This window comes from Cibotium barometz, chromosome 29 (genome assembly GCF_041138505.1).
Source record: "Cibotium barometz isolate CiBa-2024 chromosome 29, ASM4113850v1, whole genome shotgun sequence".
Taxonomy (NCBI): domain Eukaryota; kingdom Viridiplantae; phylum Streptophyta; class Polypodiopsida; order Cyatheales; family Cibotiaceae; genus Cibotium; species Cibotium barometz.
This window is the reverse complement of record NC_141074.1, coordinates 11168028-11184488: the sequence shown is the minus strand read 5'-3', so window position 1 is coordinate 11184488 and position 16461 is coordinate 11168028.

The following is a 16461-nucleotide window of genomic DNA, read 5'->3' as shown; positions in this document are numbered from 1 at the left end:
GGTAGCCCCGCCTTTAGTTCTCCATTGAGAAATGCCTGAAGAGCTAAGAATAGCTCAAGATCTCCGTATAATTTGGATATGATCGTGGTTCTGATTTCAGAGGACATGAAATCCATTAGCTTGGACACATTCAATGGTACTTTTCGAGATATCACTCCTTGACTAGGAACTGGTGAAGATGGAATCACTTCCTCTTCAATGGGGTCAGGCATTCCCTCACTAAACATTCTTTCCAGCAAGAAGGGTGTTTGCCCACTTCCTGATGTCCTATCCTCACTTTCTTCCCGAATGATACTAGGTATAGCTAACGGTTTATGGTTCCTGTGAGGCTGAACTTGCGTAGGAAACACTGTGTCTGGAATTTTAATTTTTCTCGGGTTTGGCTCCAGTTAGTTCTCTTTGTGTTTCTTCCCACAAACCCCTTAAGTGTTGCACTTGTTCAATCTCCTCAACTGGGTTTGGGTAAGTTCCAATCTTTTTCTGGAGGGTTTTTGGCCCACGTGGCTTGTCTTGGGGAGTCTCACTCAATTTGGGTGGTCGAGAGGGCATTAATTGACTTGGTTGTGGGGCTGAGGAAGTTTCCTTCTATTTTTCCTTATTTATGTACTCGCTTGATTCTCCTTCGTTGAGCTCCCGAGTGGGTTCCTCCCTTAAGGTAGTGGCTTTGGTCCCCATGGTTTCTATTGAATCGGAATCATCTTCAGGATCATTCATATACACGGGGTCGTCTCCTGTCCCTATGTTAGTCTTTGAACTAGGCTTGGAGCTCGTGGCATTAAGCGATCTCTTTCGTCGTGTTTTCTTTTTCTTTGCCCGAGCAATTGATGCAGTATCCCTCTCTTCAAGAATGTAGTTTTGATTTTGAAGCATTGACCGTGTAACTACATTCGCGGGTACAACGGGTGTGGTTCCTTGTGCCTGGTTGGTGACCTCAACCAAATTCAATGGCGTAATCTTGGGTGCATTAGGATTATGTGGACATTGAGCAATCAAATGATCTATGCCACAATGATTACATGTAAGTACCGACATTCCCGATGTGCTCCCTTGATTTGGTTGCATCTGAGTAGCGATCTTCTGTAGCCTATTAGGGCACTCCGCTACACGATGCGGTCCACCACACTCATAGCATTGAAGAGGTGGTCTCCTCGCCAAGGTATTAAGGTTTTGCCCTCTTGTGGCGAGAGCAGCCGCTTGATATACAGGCTTGACTTGCCCGAAATGATCCTCCATGTAGTACTGGGGAGTCATTTCAAACGTATCAATCCCATATAGAGTAGTGGGGTCTATCTCCTCTTCATAATCCCCACACGCGCTATGTGACTCACAACCCATCTGGTTTATTGGGGTAATCCTTTAGATGTGGAGGTTGTGGTCCTAGCACTGGCGGTGGTAACGGCACAGACTGGACTACATTCGGATTCCTTGGAACTATGTGCTGTGATGGTTGCTCAATAGGTTGTGCAGGCATTAGCGCGGGTACTTGAGGTGTGTTTGACCAGGCTAGCGGTGCCTGATTTGCCAACATTCGCTTAAGTACTAGGCAATCTTTAGATTGATGGCCATACTTACCACATGCATTGCAATTCCCATTGAATTTGACTCTGAATGTGGGACATTCACTCGTGCTATGTGGTCCTAAGCAAACCGAACACCATTGTTGCTCTCTTCTTGGGTACATATGGCTATTTTGAGTTGCTCGATTATCCCTAAAGTATTCTCGGAGAGCCTTAGTAAGGTCAGTCACACAGACATTTCAGATATCTTGGGCTCCTTGGCAATAGGTTTCATCGTCATTGGCTCGTGCCCAGACACTTGTGAACTAACGGATTTTGTCTCTGAAGACACCTTTTTACCTGCAATCATCAAGTTGTCTTCTAACTGGATTGCATTGGCAGTGACTGCTTCCCACATTGTAAGACTTCTAATGACTAGGCCATTGTAAATGTCCTCGTGGCGCAATCCTCGGATGAATCTATCGAGCAGTTAGTTATTATTGAAGCGCTCATCGCGGGAGTGCAGCGAGAATTTAGATGCTTCAATCGACTAATAAAGTCTCTCACTGACTCCCCTTCCTTGCGTTCAGCTTTTTGGAGTTGAGATGCTACTCCCCAAAGCACACCCTCACGTATGTACTCTTTCAAGAACAATCTCTTGAGAGTGGGGTAGTGAGTGCGCTCTTCAACCCTTAAGGTTCGATACCAATCTCCGGCCTTCCCACTCAAGGTTAAGCCTAAGGCTTTACACTTATGCAGCTCATTGTGCTCTTCCAAGGAATCACACACGTGTTCAAAGACTTCAATGTGCTTCCTAACATCCTCGTTACCACTGAAGTTTTGAGTGAGCTTAGCTACTTGTACTGCCTTGCTTCTAGGTTCTCTCTCAGGCATGCCCCGCATGTTTTCCGCAATAGATCGTCCGATCGTCTGAGCGAATGCTGCAAGATCACCTAGGTGAGCAGGTATAGCTGGTGGAGGCACTTCTGGGATAGCCTGGTTGATAGGAGTTGGCGTTGGTCTGGGTATGTTGGCAAATGATGTAGGATATGATATGTGACTAGGCCTAAGGGTTGTGATAAGGCGGTCGTGGAGCATACGCCATTGGTATACTAAGAGGCGTAGGAGCTACATGAGCATGAGTAGTGATAGGTACATAGGGTCAATAGGCACTGGCACGCACTGTTGTAAGTACTGTTCCACTAGGTAGCGGCGTACTAACTACAGCGGTAACAGGTGCACTTTCCGTTATGCTCATCATTGGGGTAGGCATTGTGGATTCCTTAATGAAAAGTTGAGCCAAGGTTGGAAAGCTAAAGTTACTGCTCGTGGGCTCAACCTGCATTGAGACTCCAAGCGAAACAACATATGAAGGGTCTATGGGACTCACCGAGGGAGTCTCCACAATTATGATAGGGTTGGTTGTTTGGCCTTGCCCGTATCCAAAAATCTCATAGGGCCAGTGGAAACTAAGTTCACTCCCCTATTTTGCCTCTCAATTTGGATAATTCTATGAATAACCTCACATATCATTTGTTGTTGCTCCTCTAGATTAGTGGCGCTAGATGTAGATTATAGGACTTCTAACCAACCTACATGGTATGTGTAACCCGTGTATAGGTCAGTTAGAGTCTCTGTGTGTAGATCATATTCCCAATTTTCATTGAGAAATATCCCATCTAGACTTGGTGTGCCAAACGGTTCTCTTGAAGTGGACGCAATGTCACTTCTTATGGATTGGCTTCTAGGGACCTCTACTTTAGGAAGAGCATCAGAAGGTGGTAGCTCAGTAGGGCCCTCATTAAACAAAGTGGGTAGAATATCCACATGGACACTCTTTGGGAGGGTAGGGTCTACATGGAATGGCGAATCCACTACCCCTCCTTCTTCATTTACTCATGTTCAGAGCGTGTAGCTCTACTAAAGGTCTCTATTAGACGACTAAACATGCTAGATCCAGGTTGTGGGGCCCAAACTAGCATGTTTTGGCTTGTCTCCTCAGGGTTCTTGGTAGGGTGCCCTTCCATGGCTTCTGAGTCAGAGGACGAGTCACTAGCCACTATTCGTGGATCTTGGGTTGCACTTCCTTGGGTTCCAGCGGAAGGCCAAGATGCAAACGTGGAGGGATGGTGTGATCCTGCGTAAACTGAAACGCTTTCTAGTGGCTGAGACTCTAGCATCCGACCAAAACGTAGATGCATGTGACGTGGGTACCCTACGGGCGTTGGTAACTACCCTTGAAGTCCACACAAGTGGTTTCTTAGGTGTTTCACACCCCGTTTTTACTTGTTTTTGTATTGTTTTTAACCCGTTTCTAACCCCCTTACTTATGGTCGAACCTGAACTAGGGCGTGTGATAGCTTAAAACGAGCGTATCGTTTAAAGGGTCCTAGCGTGCTTTACAGCACCGTGTTTGCCTATCCAGAGCTCCTGTGGTCCTCAAAACAGTCTGTTTCCTTGTGGGGGAAAGGGTAAAGGCCTATTTGCTTGTGGAGGAAAGGGTGAAGGCTTTATCCCACATGCTCACTTCACTCCTTGGGGAGTGGGCTACATATAGGGCTCAACTTCCCATAAGCTCTCACTTGAAAGAAAGCTATGGAGGCTCACTCTCCTATATATATATATATCAAAAGACCGAGACCGAGACCGAGGGGGTCAATTGGAGGTTTTTCTTTTCAAAATTTTTTTCTTCAAATAAAAAATCCTTTATTTTTTATTTTTATTTTTATTTTTTTGAAATTAATTTTTTTGAGATAAGTTTTCTAGGGTTTCTTTCTAGGGTTCAGCCTTGGCCGCGGTGCAGTGTTCGCACACAGCACAGGTCTGGGAATTCAAAAATCCCCCCTTGCACGCAGAAAACCAGAGAACAGCACGCACACGGAGTAGAAAAATAACAAAAGAAACAAAATTGCAGAAGACAAATTACAGAAACAGATTGCAAAACACGGAAACACCTCAACAAAAAACACACAGTCGTCTTTCCTACAGTGCAAATTTCACTTCACGCAGCAGACCGAGGTGCAAACTGGAGCTTGGTGCAGGGCATCTCCCCGGCCAGCGGCGCCAAAAATGTGCTTTTGCCGCACAGGTCGTAGCTGGGGACTTGCCGAGCACCGTATGCGAGCCATGAATGGCTACAAGCATACAACCAGGAATGCAAGCTCAAACAGAATGCAAGGGTGTGTCACTCACCGCTCAACCGCCGCCTTGAAGGATTCCCGCATCGCAGCAGTGAAGGAGGAGCCGCCTTCGCCGCTCTACCGCCTCGCCGCCGCTGCCATGCCACTACACAGTGCTCGATCGCTCTCTCACTCTCTCTCTCTCTCTCACACACACACAGGAGAAGGAAACCAAGAAGATAAGGCAAGAGCACTCTTGTATTCACAACACACGAGAATGAGGGTTTTAGGGTTACATTTGACTCTTATAGGTGACTTGACCGTTCACACATGGGCACCCATACATGGCCGGCCGATCCTAACCCTTACCCTGCTGATATTCAAGGTGCGCCTCTCATCGGTGATCACCCAATCCCTTTATCCTTAACATATGGTGCCGACAAGCCCGGCCCATGACTCAGAATATTTAAATTAATGATGTAAAACATAGTATGTCTCAATGTCCGTCTCATAGGTTAACAGTGATATGGCGAGAATGGATGTGATGTAAAAGAATAGATGTGAAGGTGTATGTGGTTATATGACTGGGAATGTAGAAATGGACGTATGGATGTGGATGTATGAATGTGACGCGGATGTGAATGTATGATATAGATATATGGATGTGGATATGGATGTGGATGTATTGATGTAGATGTGAATGTGGATGTAGATGTGAAAATGGATGTATGGGTGTAGATGTGGATGTGGATGTGTATATGGATGTATGAATATGGATGTGTATGTATGGAAGTGGATGTATGAATGTTGATGTGGATGTATGAATGTAGATATGGAATGTGGATAAGGATATGGAGGTGGATATGGATGTAAGAATGTGGATGTATGTGAATGTGAATGTGGATGTGTGAATGTGGATATGGATGTATGGATGTGGATGTATGAATGTGAACGCGGATGTGAATGTATGATATAGATGTATGGATGTGGATATGGATGTGGATGTATGGATGTAGATGTGAATGTGAATGTGGATGTAGATGTGGATGTGAATATGGATGTAGATGTGAATGTGAATATGGATGTAGATGTGAAAACGGATGTATGGATGTAGATGTGGATGTGGATGTATGAATATGGATGTGGAAATGGATGTATGGATATGGATGTGGATGTGGATGTATGAATGTGAATGGCGATGTGGATGTATGAATGTGGATGTATGGATATGGATATATGAGTATAGATGTGGATGTATGGATGTGGATATGGATGTATATGTATGAATGTAGATGTGATTGTGGACGTAAGAATGTGGATGTAGATGTGAAAATGGATGTATGGATGTAGATGTGGACGTGGATGTATGGATGTGGAGAATCTTTTTCCCTGATCTGACTATGGGACTTACGGGTTCGGTCAAATGAGCTCAGTAAGTTAAGGCTTTTGACTACGTTAGGGAAAAGTTATCCTGGTGGAATCGCCCGTGCTTTCCGGGCAAGAGAAGTTTTTTCGAGTTCGGGTTGGAAGAATCGAGGAATTAGTCACCTGTCCGGATATCCGTGGTGGGCGAGGCCCCGACGAGTGTGGGACACTGCCCCGCGCAAGATGTGCTACTTCCGCCTGTTGCACCTCGAATCCGTTGCACGATGGGGACAGGGATCTTACAGTTGGTATGAGAGCCAAGTTGGCTAATGAGGATCAACCAAGAAGCCAAATATGTCAAAAATTTATCAAGAAGCACTAAAAGGTTGTAATTGTGTGATAAAATTCATACAATTTGATATTCAAACTGAAATTTGTAAATTTGTAATTGGGTCTTCAGATGGAAGTACCGCAATTATATGGAATCCCTGACTTGCTTGAGGCCTAGACATGATGGTATTTACCTTATAGTTCTAAGAACCATGACTACCCGTATATACCGAGGGTATAACTGCAGCTCTTTACTCGCAGTATATATGAGTAAATCTAAGACTTGAAATTATAAGCATTAATGCTATCCAGATGATGAATTCGAATGTGGTTGATATGATTTTTAAATTCTGGTTGTGAACTGATGAGTTGATTTGGATTCTGATTGAAAAATGATGATTCTTGAAATTTGGTTGAAATGTAATAAGTTGAGCAAAACCACAATGAGGATGAATGGGACGAGTCCCTGTGATGATGTTCATAACTAGAATGATGTTAATAACTCCACCAAATCACTATGAGATTAGTGGATTGTGCTGGCAGATTGCTGCTGTTAACACTTGACCCAGTGGATCAAGTTAAAGGAGGTCAAATTAAAATCTGCATAAATGAAAAATTTCCATGAAGGACTGTTCAGATAGAAATTTCGGTCTAATGGAACATTATAGTGTTAAGGAATTGAATGTTATGATCTGAGTGAATTGTTATTTAATAATGAGTTTTATATAAAGGATCTTTATCCCAGGATTCTATTTGGGTTCACCAAAATATAAGGAACCCGTAATCAGTTGGATCTTAAGAAAAAGAATTCTCCTCTAGTTTTGTGAGATGAGGACATCTCGCCGCTTCGTCGGCCCTTGCCCATCGTACTACTGCAAGCACACCATTTTTCACCATACCAAGGCTGGTTAAGGCCTGAGCAGGTTTTTGCCGTGTGAGCCGTCCTTTGAACACTCCTCGCCAGCTGTTGCAACCAAACTTCCCTTAGAAAAACACATATACCAAATGCTCCCTCCACCAGCATTCTGGCGTAAGATAGTCCTTTATTAAGAAAATAGGGTTTCTATGCAAGTTTTTAGTTTTGATTTTCTTTTGAATATAATGAGTATATCTTAAATCCGTATCCCAATACTTCTAGATCGTAGGTCTGAATTCCAACAGAATTTCTTGAATTCTGCAACCTTGATCCTAGATCATAATCAAAGGGTCTTAACTTGATTTCAGTGGGTGATTTCAGATTCAGTGGGTGATTTGAGTGAATTTTCCTAAACTGGTCACATCTTCTTTTCTTAAAACTGATTTCAGATTCAGTGGGTGATTTGAGTGAATTTTCCTTAACTTGATTTCAGATTCAGTGGGTGATTTGAGTGAATTTTCCTAAACTGGTCACATCTTCTTTTCTTAAAACTGACGAAGGAGTTATGTCTTGGTCATAGTCTGATTCAAGATTTGAGTCTGGAAAGGTTCTCCCTCAACTATCTTTCTCGAAGGGTAATATTTCAATTACTACTTTACTGAATTTCATTCATTGAGTATTTGCTTAACTGAATTCAAAACTAATCAACGAATTCCTATGAGGAATAAATTAATCATTTATCTAAAATTCTGACTTCGATAGTTTTTTTGAATTTTTTCATTACCATCCTAGAGAACATGAAATAGTAGAATTTTCTCTCACAGAGTATTTTACTTATTCATTTACCAATATTCATGGCATTTAAACATAGGATTAAAGAGAACTCTTATTTTGATATAAAATTTCTTTTATGTATAAAAATTAATTTTGATGAAAGTAACACTTTTATAATAAAAAAAATTCTTTTATGCATCTATTTATGCATAAAAATTAATTTTGATGAAAAAAAAACTTTTACAATAAAAAAATTCTTTTATGCATCTATTTATGCATAAAAATCAATTTTGATGAAAGTAACACTTTTATAATAGAAAAAAATCTTTTATGTATCTATTTATGCACAAAAATCAATTTTGATGAAAGTAACACTTTTATAATAAAAAATATCTTTTATGCATCTATTTATGCATAAAAATCAATTTTGATGAAAGTAACACTTTTATAATAAAAAATTTCTTTTATGCATCTATTTATGCAATTAAATCAATTTTGATAAAAGAAACACTTTTAGAATTAAAAAAAATCTCCAATATGCATCTTTCGATGCATAGAAATTAATTCTAATGAAAATAACACTTTTATAATAAAAATATTTCTAATATGAATTTTTCTATGCATAGAATGAAAATAACACTTTTAGAATACACAAACGGTGGGGATTACTCTAAAAGATAAAAACTATTTCACAAAATTTAAGAAAATTTTTCCATAACCTCCTTTGTATGGCTGACCATTTTTCAATTTTTTTCATTCTTAAGTTACTTAAAAATTATCCCAAATGGTTTAAAGCATTCTAAACTAATTAAATTCCACTTTTTAAAGAGAAACAATATGAAAAGTTTAATTCTAACAATTTGATTACATATCTAGGATAAAGAAAGGCTGAATTCAAGAATGAAGAGAGGGGGAAAGCCTTTCCAACAAGGCATAACATCATTTTTCATTTTAAAGAAAACAGAAATTAGAAAACCATTAAATGGAATAAAGAAAAAGTAGGATTTCTAGCTTACATGAATTTTTGTGAGCTTTCCTTTGGCTTGATGGTTTGAAGGATCTACTCTTGTTTGCAACAAGAGTGGCCACCAATTCTTTTGAAGAGGAAATGGTCAAAAACTAATGAATTATCAATAAATTCACTATTTTTAGCTCTAGGAAGGAGTAGAGTAACAGTGCATAAAACACTATTACGCTTCTACAAAGGGGGAGGCTTCTATTTATAGGAAAAAGTGAGCTTCTAACCAAGCAAACTGATTCTAGAATTTTTCAGATCAGTTTGGTCAATTTTTGACCATTTTTTGGTCAGTTTAGTTCACTTTTTGGACTAGTTTTGAATTAGGAGAGAGGAGAGATGAAATATCTAGTTTTATTGATTTAAAATTCAAAAGAAATGATGGGAAAAAGGTGCCTACTTCATGAGGGGGAATCCCCACTCTGAGAGGTGTCAAAAATTCATTTTTCTAGTATTTCCTTTGGTCCTTAGTCCACTCTTCATCTTATGTGAGTATTTACTCATTTTTGGGGGGGGGATTTTCTTTATTTCTTCAATTTACCTCCTTCACACATTTGGATTAATCTAATTGGCCCCTCAGAATCTTAATCTAAAATTTTCAAAAAATCAGGACCCTTAGGATAAGGCCTTTATAATTTATTTCTAATGCACCTTCTGAAATTCTTTTAGAGCTTCTGTTTCGGGGGAATTTATTTTAATAAGATGAGATATTTTTCCATCCAAAAGTATTTAAAAACTAAATCACCTCTCTCTAGAAGATTTTCTCTCTCTAGGCCAAAAAGATAGAAACAAGATCTTTATATTTTTGAAGAGGGATTTGATTACAGGGGAAGATACTGGACTTCTTGAGTGGCTGGGGAGGAATCTTACAACACCCAAGCATGCATTGACCCAATGAGAGTCTTTATTTGTTTCATTCATGTAAACTAGTTCTTCATTTGTTCCCCAGTTTTCTCTTTTTGTCTTGCGAGACTTATCACCCTTCATAGATTTCTTCCTTTTATGGCCTTTCTTCTTCTTAGATTCTCCCATTTAAGCTTTCGGAGTGTCTATTTTTCTTTCCGAAATTGGTTGGTTTTTAGCCATACGTCTAGTTATGGCATTGATAGGAAGAATTACCGAGTTTTCTTTTGACTTGTCACTTACACCAATCATATTGAGTGGTGTGGTGGTTGGACCACTCTATAGATTAGTTACGCCAAAGGTCTCATGGGGTGATCCTTGATCATATAATATATGCTGCAAATTGTCCTACTAGCACATGGTGATGTAAAAGATACACCTTGAGTGGTTTGTGGTTGTGGATACTTAAGAGGACATTCAGAGAGTTTGTACGGTCCTTGGTAGTGATAAAATTGAAGAGGCATTATTCTAGCAATGGCATTAATATCATGACCTCTTCCTGCCCTAGCAACAGGAAGAGGTCATCAACTACATAGTACTCAGGAGAGAGTTCTGTGGAATCTTCTAATGCGAGGTAGCATCCAAGGCCACCTCTCTCTCTTCCCTCTCTACCTTATGCAGATGGTGTGAGGCTACACTCCATAGTGCTCCCTCATGCAAAAATTACTTCAAGGACAATCTCCTAAGTGCTTCAAAGTTTAAGTGTTCCTTAACCCTGAGAAACTGAGAAAGGAGAATGCAGAAACCAGGCTACTGATGCAAGAACTACAAAATCATTTCAATACTAGGAAGGATGCAGAAGAGGCAACGAGCAGCCATAGTGAACGACACAAGGAGACTACCTAATATTGGCGAGACAGGTTCGATTCCCTGCAATTGACCTACAATGTGGCTGCTGATGATGAGCTTGCCTTTTCTCTTCAGAGTTTTGAGGAGCAGTCTCGGACCTTGATTGATACCCAACATAGAAATGATGTATTGGAACAGGTCTATGCAGACACTGCTAAAGAATTTGAGGAGATTCGATAGTAGCTGGTAGAATCGGGGATGCAGCTTGTGTGCCAAAAGTCAGCAGTAGAGCAAGTGGAGGTTCCAAAGGAAAACATCCACACCCTCAAGATAAGAGAGGCAGGAATCAAGATGCAGATTGCTCGTCAGATTGTGATACTCACAATCGCAATAGCTAAATCGGGTGAATATCCTCTTGCGATGCTAATGAATGCTCCTATGTGCTCTGTGTGCATAATCTATGAAATAAATTCATTATTGCCAATGTTTATCCTTTGATTATTGCCCCAGGATCACAACTTTCAACTTTTCCCTTATTAAGGCCCAGGATCACAACTTTCAACTTTCCCTTATTAAGCTAATTTAGGACTACAACTAGCAAGATGGTAGTACTAGGAAGTGGTTGGTCTCGCTTTTTAGGGATCTTAACCACCACGGTGGTAGTACAGGATAAGTGGTCACCAGTGCGGTGGTTTAGCCAGCACGGTGGTAGTATTGGATAAGTTATCACCAGGTAGTGGTTGGTATCGGTAGACAAATTACACTATATTTAATTTAGGACGGTGGTAGTTTCTGGTGCGGTGATATTTAATTTAATTAAGCTAATTTAGGACCGCAACCAGCGTGGTGGTAGTATTAGGAAGTGGTTGGTCTCGCTTTTTACGGATCTTAACCAGCACGGTGGTAGTACAGGATAAGTGGTCACCAGCGCGGTGGTTTAACCAGCACGGTGGTAGTATTGGATAAGTTATCACCAGCATGGTGGTTGGTATCGGTAGACAAATCACACGATATTTGATTTAGGACGGTGGTAGTCACTAGCGCGGTGATATTTAATTTAATTAAGGTAGTTTACGACCGTAACCAGCACGGTGGTAGTACTAGGAATTGGTTGGTCTCTCTTTTTTAGGGATCTTAACCAGCACGATGGTAGTACATGATAAGTGGTCACCAGCGCGGTGGTTTAACCAGCACGGTGGTAGTATTGGATAAGTTATCACCAGCGTGGTGGTTGTTGGTATCGGTAGACAAATCACACGATATTTAATTTAGGACGGTGGTAGTCACCAGCGTAGTGATATTTAGTTTAATTAAGCTAATTTATGACTGCAATCAGCATGGTGGTAGTACTAGGAAGTGGTTGGTCTCTCTTTTTAGGGATCTTAACGAGCAGGATGGTAGTACATGATAAGTGGTCACTAGCGCGGTGGTTTAACCAGCATGGTGGTAGTATTGGATAAGGTATCACCAGTACGGTGGTTGGTATCGATAGACAAATCACACGGTATGACGGTGGTAACAGCGTGGTGGTTGGTTTTGGATGATAACCAGCACGGTGGTAGTATTGGATAAGTAATCACCAGTGTGGTTTTTGGTATCGCACTAATCACACGATGTTTCATTTGTTCGAGATGAATGCCATAAAAACATTTTTTGTGTTTCATCTTCGACGTTGTGCGTCCAAGCCATTTCTTCTTTGTTTTAGGGGATACCAGCATAGCTAATGACACCCTCTTTGCAGCTAGTTGATCTAAGTTGTGCACCCCTTTCACTTTTTGTAGGCCATCTCTCAAGTTAGAAAGCAATGTCTCTTGTGCGTGCATCTTTTGAGGTGTTGGCAGGGTTGTCACTCTATGAATTTTAGGGTGCAAGGTAAAGCTTCTAATGACATGAGACTTTTACTCATCTGAATGGCTAGATGTTGCTGCCGCCGTGAATTCTCCCACCAATTGAATGGGCATAGCTCGTGTTCTTCACTCCGATGGAAATGTTCGAACTTGTCCATTTGAACCGCTTCCTACTACTGCTCTGCAAGGAGTCTTATGTCTTCTCATTGTTTCTCTCTTCACATACATTGCAAAAGTGTCTTGCGTTGCCACTTTGAGCTTGTTTCCTTGTCTGTGCCATTTCTTTCCTTCTGCCTTGATGACCAAGATTTTTAACGTTCCTATCTTGCTGCCTTTGTCTGGTTCTCTTGCAAGCCATGAAGAGCTATATATTGCCATTGGCATCATGGAGACGATCAGACAGAGATCATCTAGCTTAATAGGTGTGCAAAGCAAAGAAGATAGAGACTACCGAGCTAGTGAGGCCAGCAAAGCAAAGCGATCAGATAGAGACCACCGAGCTCGTCAGGTGAGCAAAGCAAAGAAGACAACTTACCAGGGTAAAGAAGACAATGCCACACCAAATCGTGTAGCTTGTATGGCAGGGGATGAGCTGCATCTTGCCATTTCCATGGAGACGATTAGACAAAGACTAGGGTGAGGCGAGTAAAGAAAAGAAGACGTCTTACACATAGAGCAAAGAAAAGAAGACAAAGAAAACGAACACAATACCGTGCAACGTAGGAGGCGGCAAGTTTTAACACAGCATGGCATGTTATGTACTTTATTCAAAACATTCGTTAGAGCGAGAGGCCTGAAAATTTGAAATTTCACGGGATATTGAAATTTTCACCCAACGTGGTTTCTCCCCTCCGACTTTACATGTCAACAAAATCTTGCCCCCAAGCAAGTGGAATGTGGCCTAAAATGCTTCAAAACACCAATAGGCCAAAGGGCACGCTATCGGATTTGATGGTGTGTAATGTGAAATGCAATGACCCTTGACATGCTTATGAGTCATATAGCAAGGAACTGCAAGAAAAAAGAAGTAATGAAAAATTTTAAATAGTGTTGGATCTATTAAAAAATCTTTGCACACGCAAAAATTGAACATTTTCAATTTCTTCCATTCTAGGGTGAATCAAGATACCGATATCACCAACTTTCAGTGTTTTAAGACCCACTATGCAGTAGTCCCACTAGTGTGGATTCCATTTTTTCAATCCATTTAGGATTTCAAGAAACCAAAAAAAAGTTATGGAGCGTGCCCTCGAATGGGTATGCAAAATTTTAGCACAACATTGGAGGTCCCTTAAACCATACCAAATGTTTTCAATTGGATGTGTCCTATGGTTGAGGAGAAGTTCACGTAGTGTACTTTAGAATGATTACTTGGTTGCATGTAAGTGCAGAACAAATTTTTGATGTTTTTGCTACACCTTGGGTTGATGGTGTCAATCCTTTCTCTACCTTGTCTTCCCTTTGGTCTACATGGCCAATTGTGTTAGTTGTCTACAACCTTCCACCTTTCTTGTCAATCAAGAAGGAATACTTAATGCTTATTCTTCTAATTCCTGGTAAGTGCATCTACTTATATTTGAAATTTTATTGTGTAGCATAATATTTTAGCCAATGAGATCATTTGAAATTGTTCAAAATGTTTATAGGAAAGCATTAACCATCCAACATAAATGTGTACATGGCACCCCTTATAGAGGAACTACAACTTTGGCAAGGTTATAGAGCTCATGATTTCTCAAGAGAAAATGAGAGTTCACACTTCTTCTACTACGAGGCATCCTTACATGGGCTATCTGTGATTATCCACTAGGATTGATAGTATGTTCTAGTACAACCTTTAAAATTTTGAAGAAATTTTTTAGTTTTACTTTTTCAAATTTAAGTTGCAAAAATTTAGTTTTTCCTAACTATTTTGAGATGTGTGGTTTGAAGGTCTTTGTATAAAAGGCTACCATGCTTGTCCCACTTGTGGTCTAGAATTGGATTCCTGCTTTAGTAAGAGCTTGCATAAGAATGTGTATCCATCATATAGAATATTTTTACCTATGGATCACCCATTTAGAACAATGCAAAACACAAGTTTGACAATAAGATAGAGAATCGATGACCACTGCCACGATTGCCACCACTTTTGACTAGGGCATGAAATGGAACTCCTTTGCACAACAAAGTGAACTAAATCCAAGAGAACAGCCAGTTGGAATGAAATTTGAAAATTCTATTTTCTACCAATTAGAATACTAGGCGAATTTGAAAACTGTACACTTGCCAGACCCTAGGCACATCCTAAAAAATGTGGTAGATTCTCTTTGGAGACACCTCACAGGTGAAAAGGAGACAACTTCTCTCAAAAATGATCTTCAAGAGGCAAAAATCAAACCATATTTATGGCATCAGCAAAATGCGGAAGGCCAGACATTTTATCACATAGCTCCATGGGTGTTTTCTTCTTATTAGTTAGGCTTGGTGTTGGATTGCAATCAAACAATTCTGAGTCTGACTGGATGTGTAACATCTTTTCATGTGCTTTTTAACTCACAAGAAAACAAGTTAGGATGCCTAAAGACTCATGATTGGAATAACATGTTATGGGTATACAACATATTATAAAGTTCAATCTTAGTATCATACCTATTGCTTAGTTTTTGTAAGTTGTTTTGTCAACATGTTTTACCTCTAGTGGTTCAAGGCTGATTTTAACATACATATTGCTTAGCTTTTGTAAATTTTTTTGTCAGCATGTTTTACCTTTTGTGGTCCAAAATTGCTCAATTCCAGCTATCCGTGACATCATTTATCGACTAGGAGCACTTGATCGGTATGAAATACAATTCAAACAACATTTAAACTTGTCATGCTAATCAATATATTTTCTAATAGAAAAAGATGACATAGGTATATGGCTCAAAAGAAAATTGATCCTGTTGATTTTCCAAGGATGAGAGAAGAGAGAAGTCTTCTTCTATGCCTTATGGAGAAGAAACTACCAAGGGTTTTTTTATATATTCAGGTTCATGGTTTTATTCATTTAATCGATGAGATGTCACTAGTTGGTGTTGTAAGTTCTCATTGGATGTTTTTTTTTGAGTGGTTTATGAAAGTTGTGAGAAATTTAATGCACGACGAGAGGTCTCTATGGCAGAGGGATGGCTTTTACACCAAACACTATTCTACATAATAGAGTATATGGTAGTAATGGATCCAAATGCACCAAGGTTATGGACATATGAAGATGATGAAAAGGTTTCAGGAGAGAGATTCTAGGTACAGGAAAAGAAATAAGGCTTCCTCAAGCACATTTGTCATGTACAATATGGAATGTATGGCAAAGTGGGTAGATCAATACAAAGAAGAAATGTGTGCAAGACAACATGCAAGGAGGAGAGCAAGAAGGCAAGACTGGATTCCTACAATTTGCGAATGGGTTACACGGAGATTAGTAACAAGAGACCCTAACGAGGTAGCAATGGTTACATGTGAACAACTTGACATCGCCCATTGATGTGATTTCTATGTAAGGAAAATTGATTTTTACTCTAATTTTATTTTTATATAACTTATGTTGTATGTTTTTTTGAACTACAACTAAAGGTTGTGCTATAGGCAAAGTTCTATAGTAGCATGTGGGCATATGGTTAATGAAAGAGAAGATAATGTTATTGTTGTTGATAGAGGACAATTGTGTGTTCTTCTTCCCATTGAGGCTGATAAGGCTTTCCATGACAAAAACGAAGACTTTGACGTAGAATTATAGGTTTGAAATTCAATCTAACTTTTGAATAAAGTAAGTTTATCTTTTTTTTTTGGTCATTTTTTATATTCTTTAAAATCTTTGTTTTTGAATTAGTTTTTAAAAAGATTCTATATTCTCATACGAATACTAACAATTTTTGTGCAGAAAAGAGCCTTCTAGGTCAATTGGTTGAGCGTCGGTCCTCTCATCCAAAGATTCGGGTTCGATTCCTGG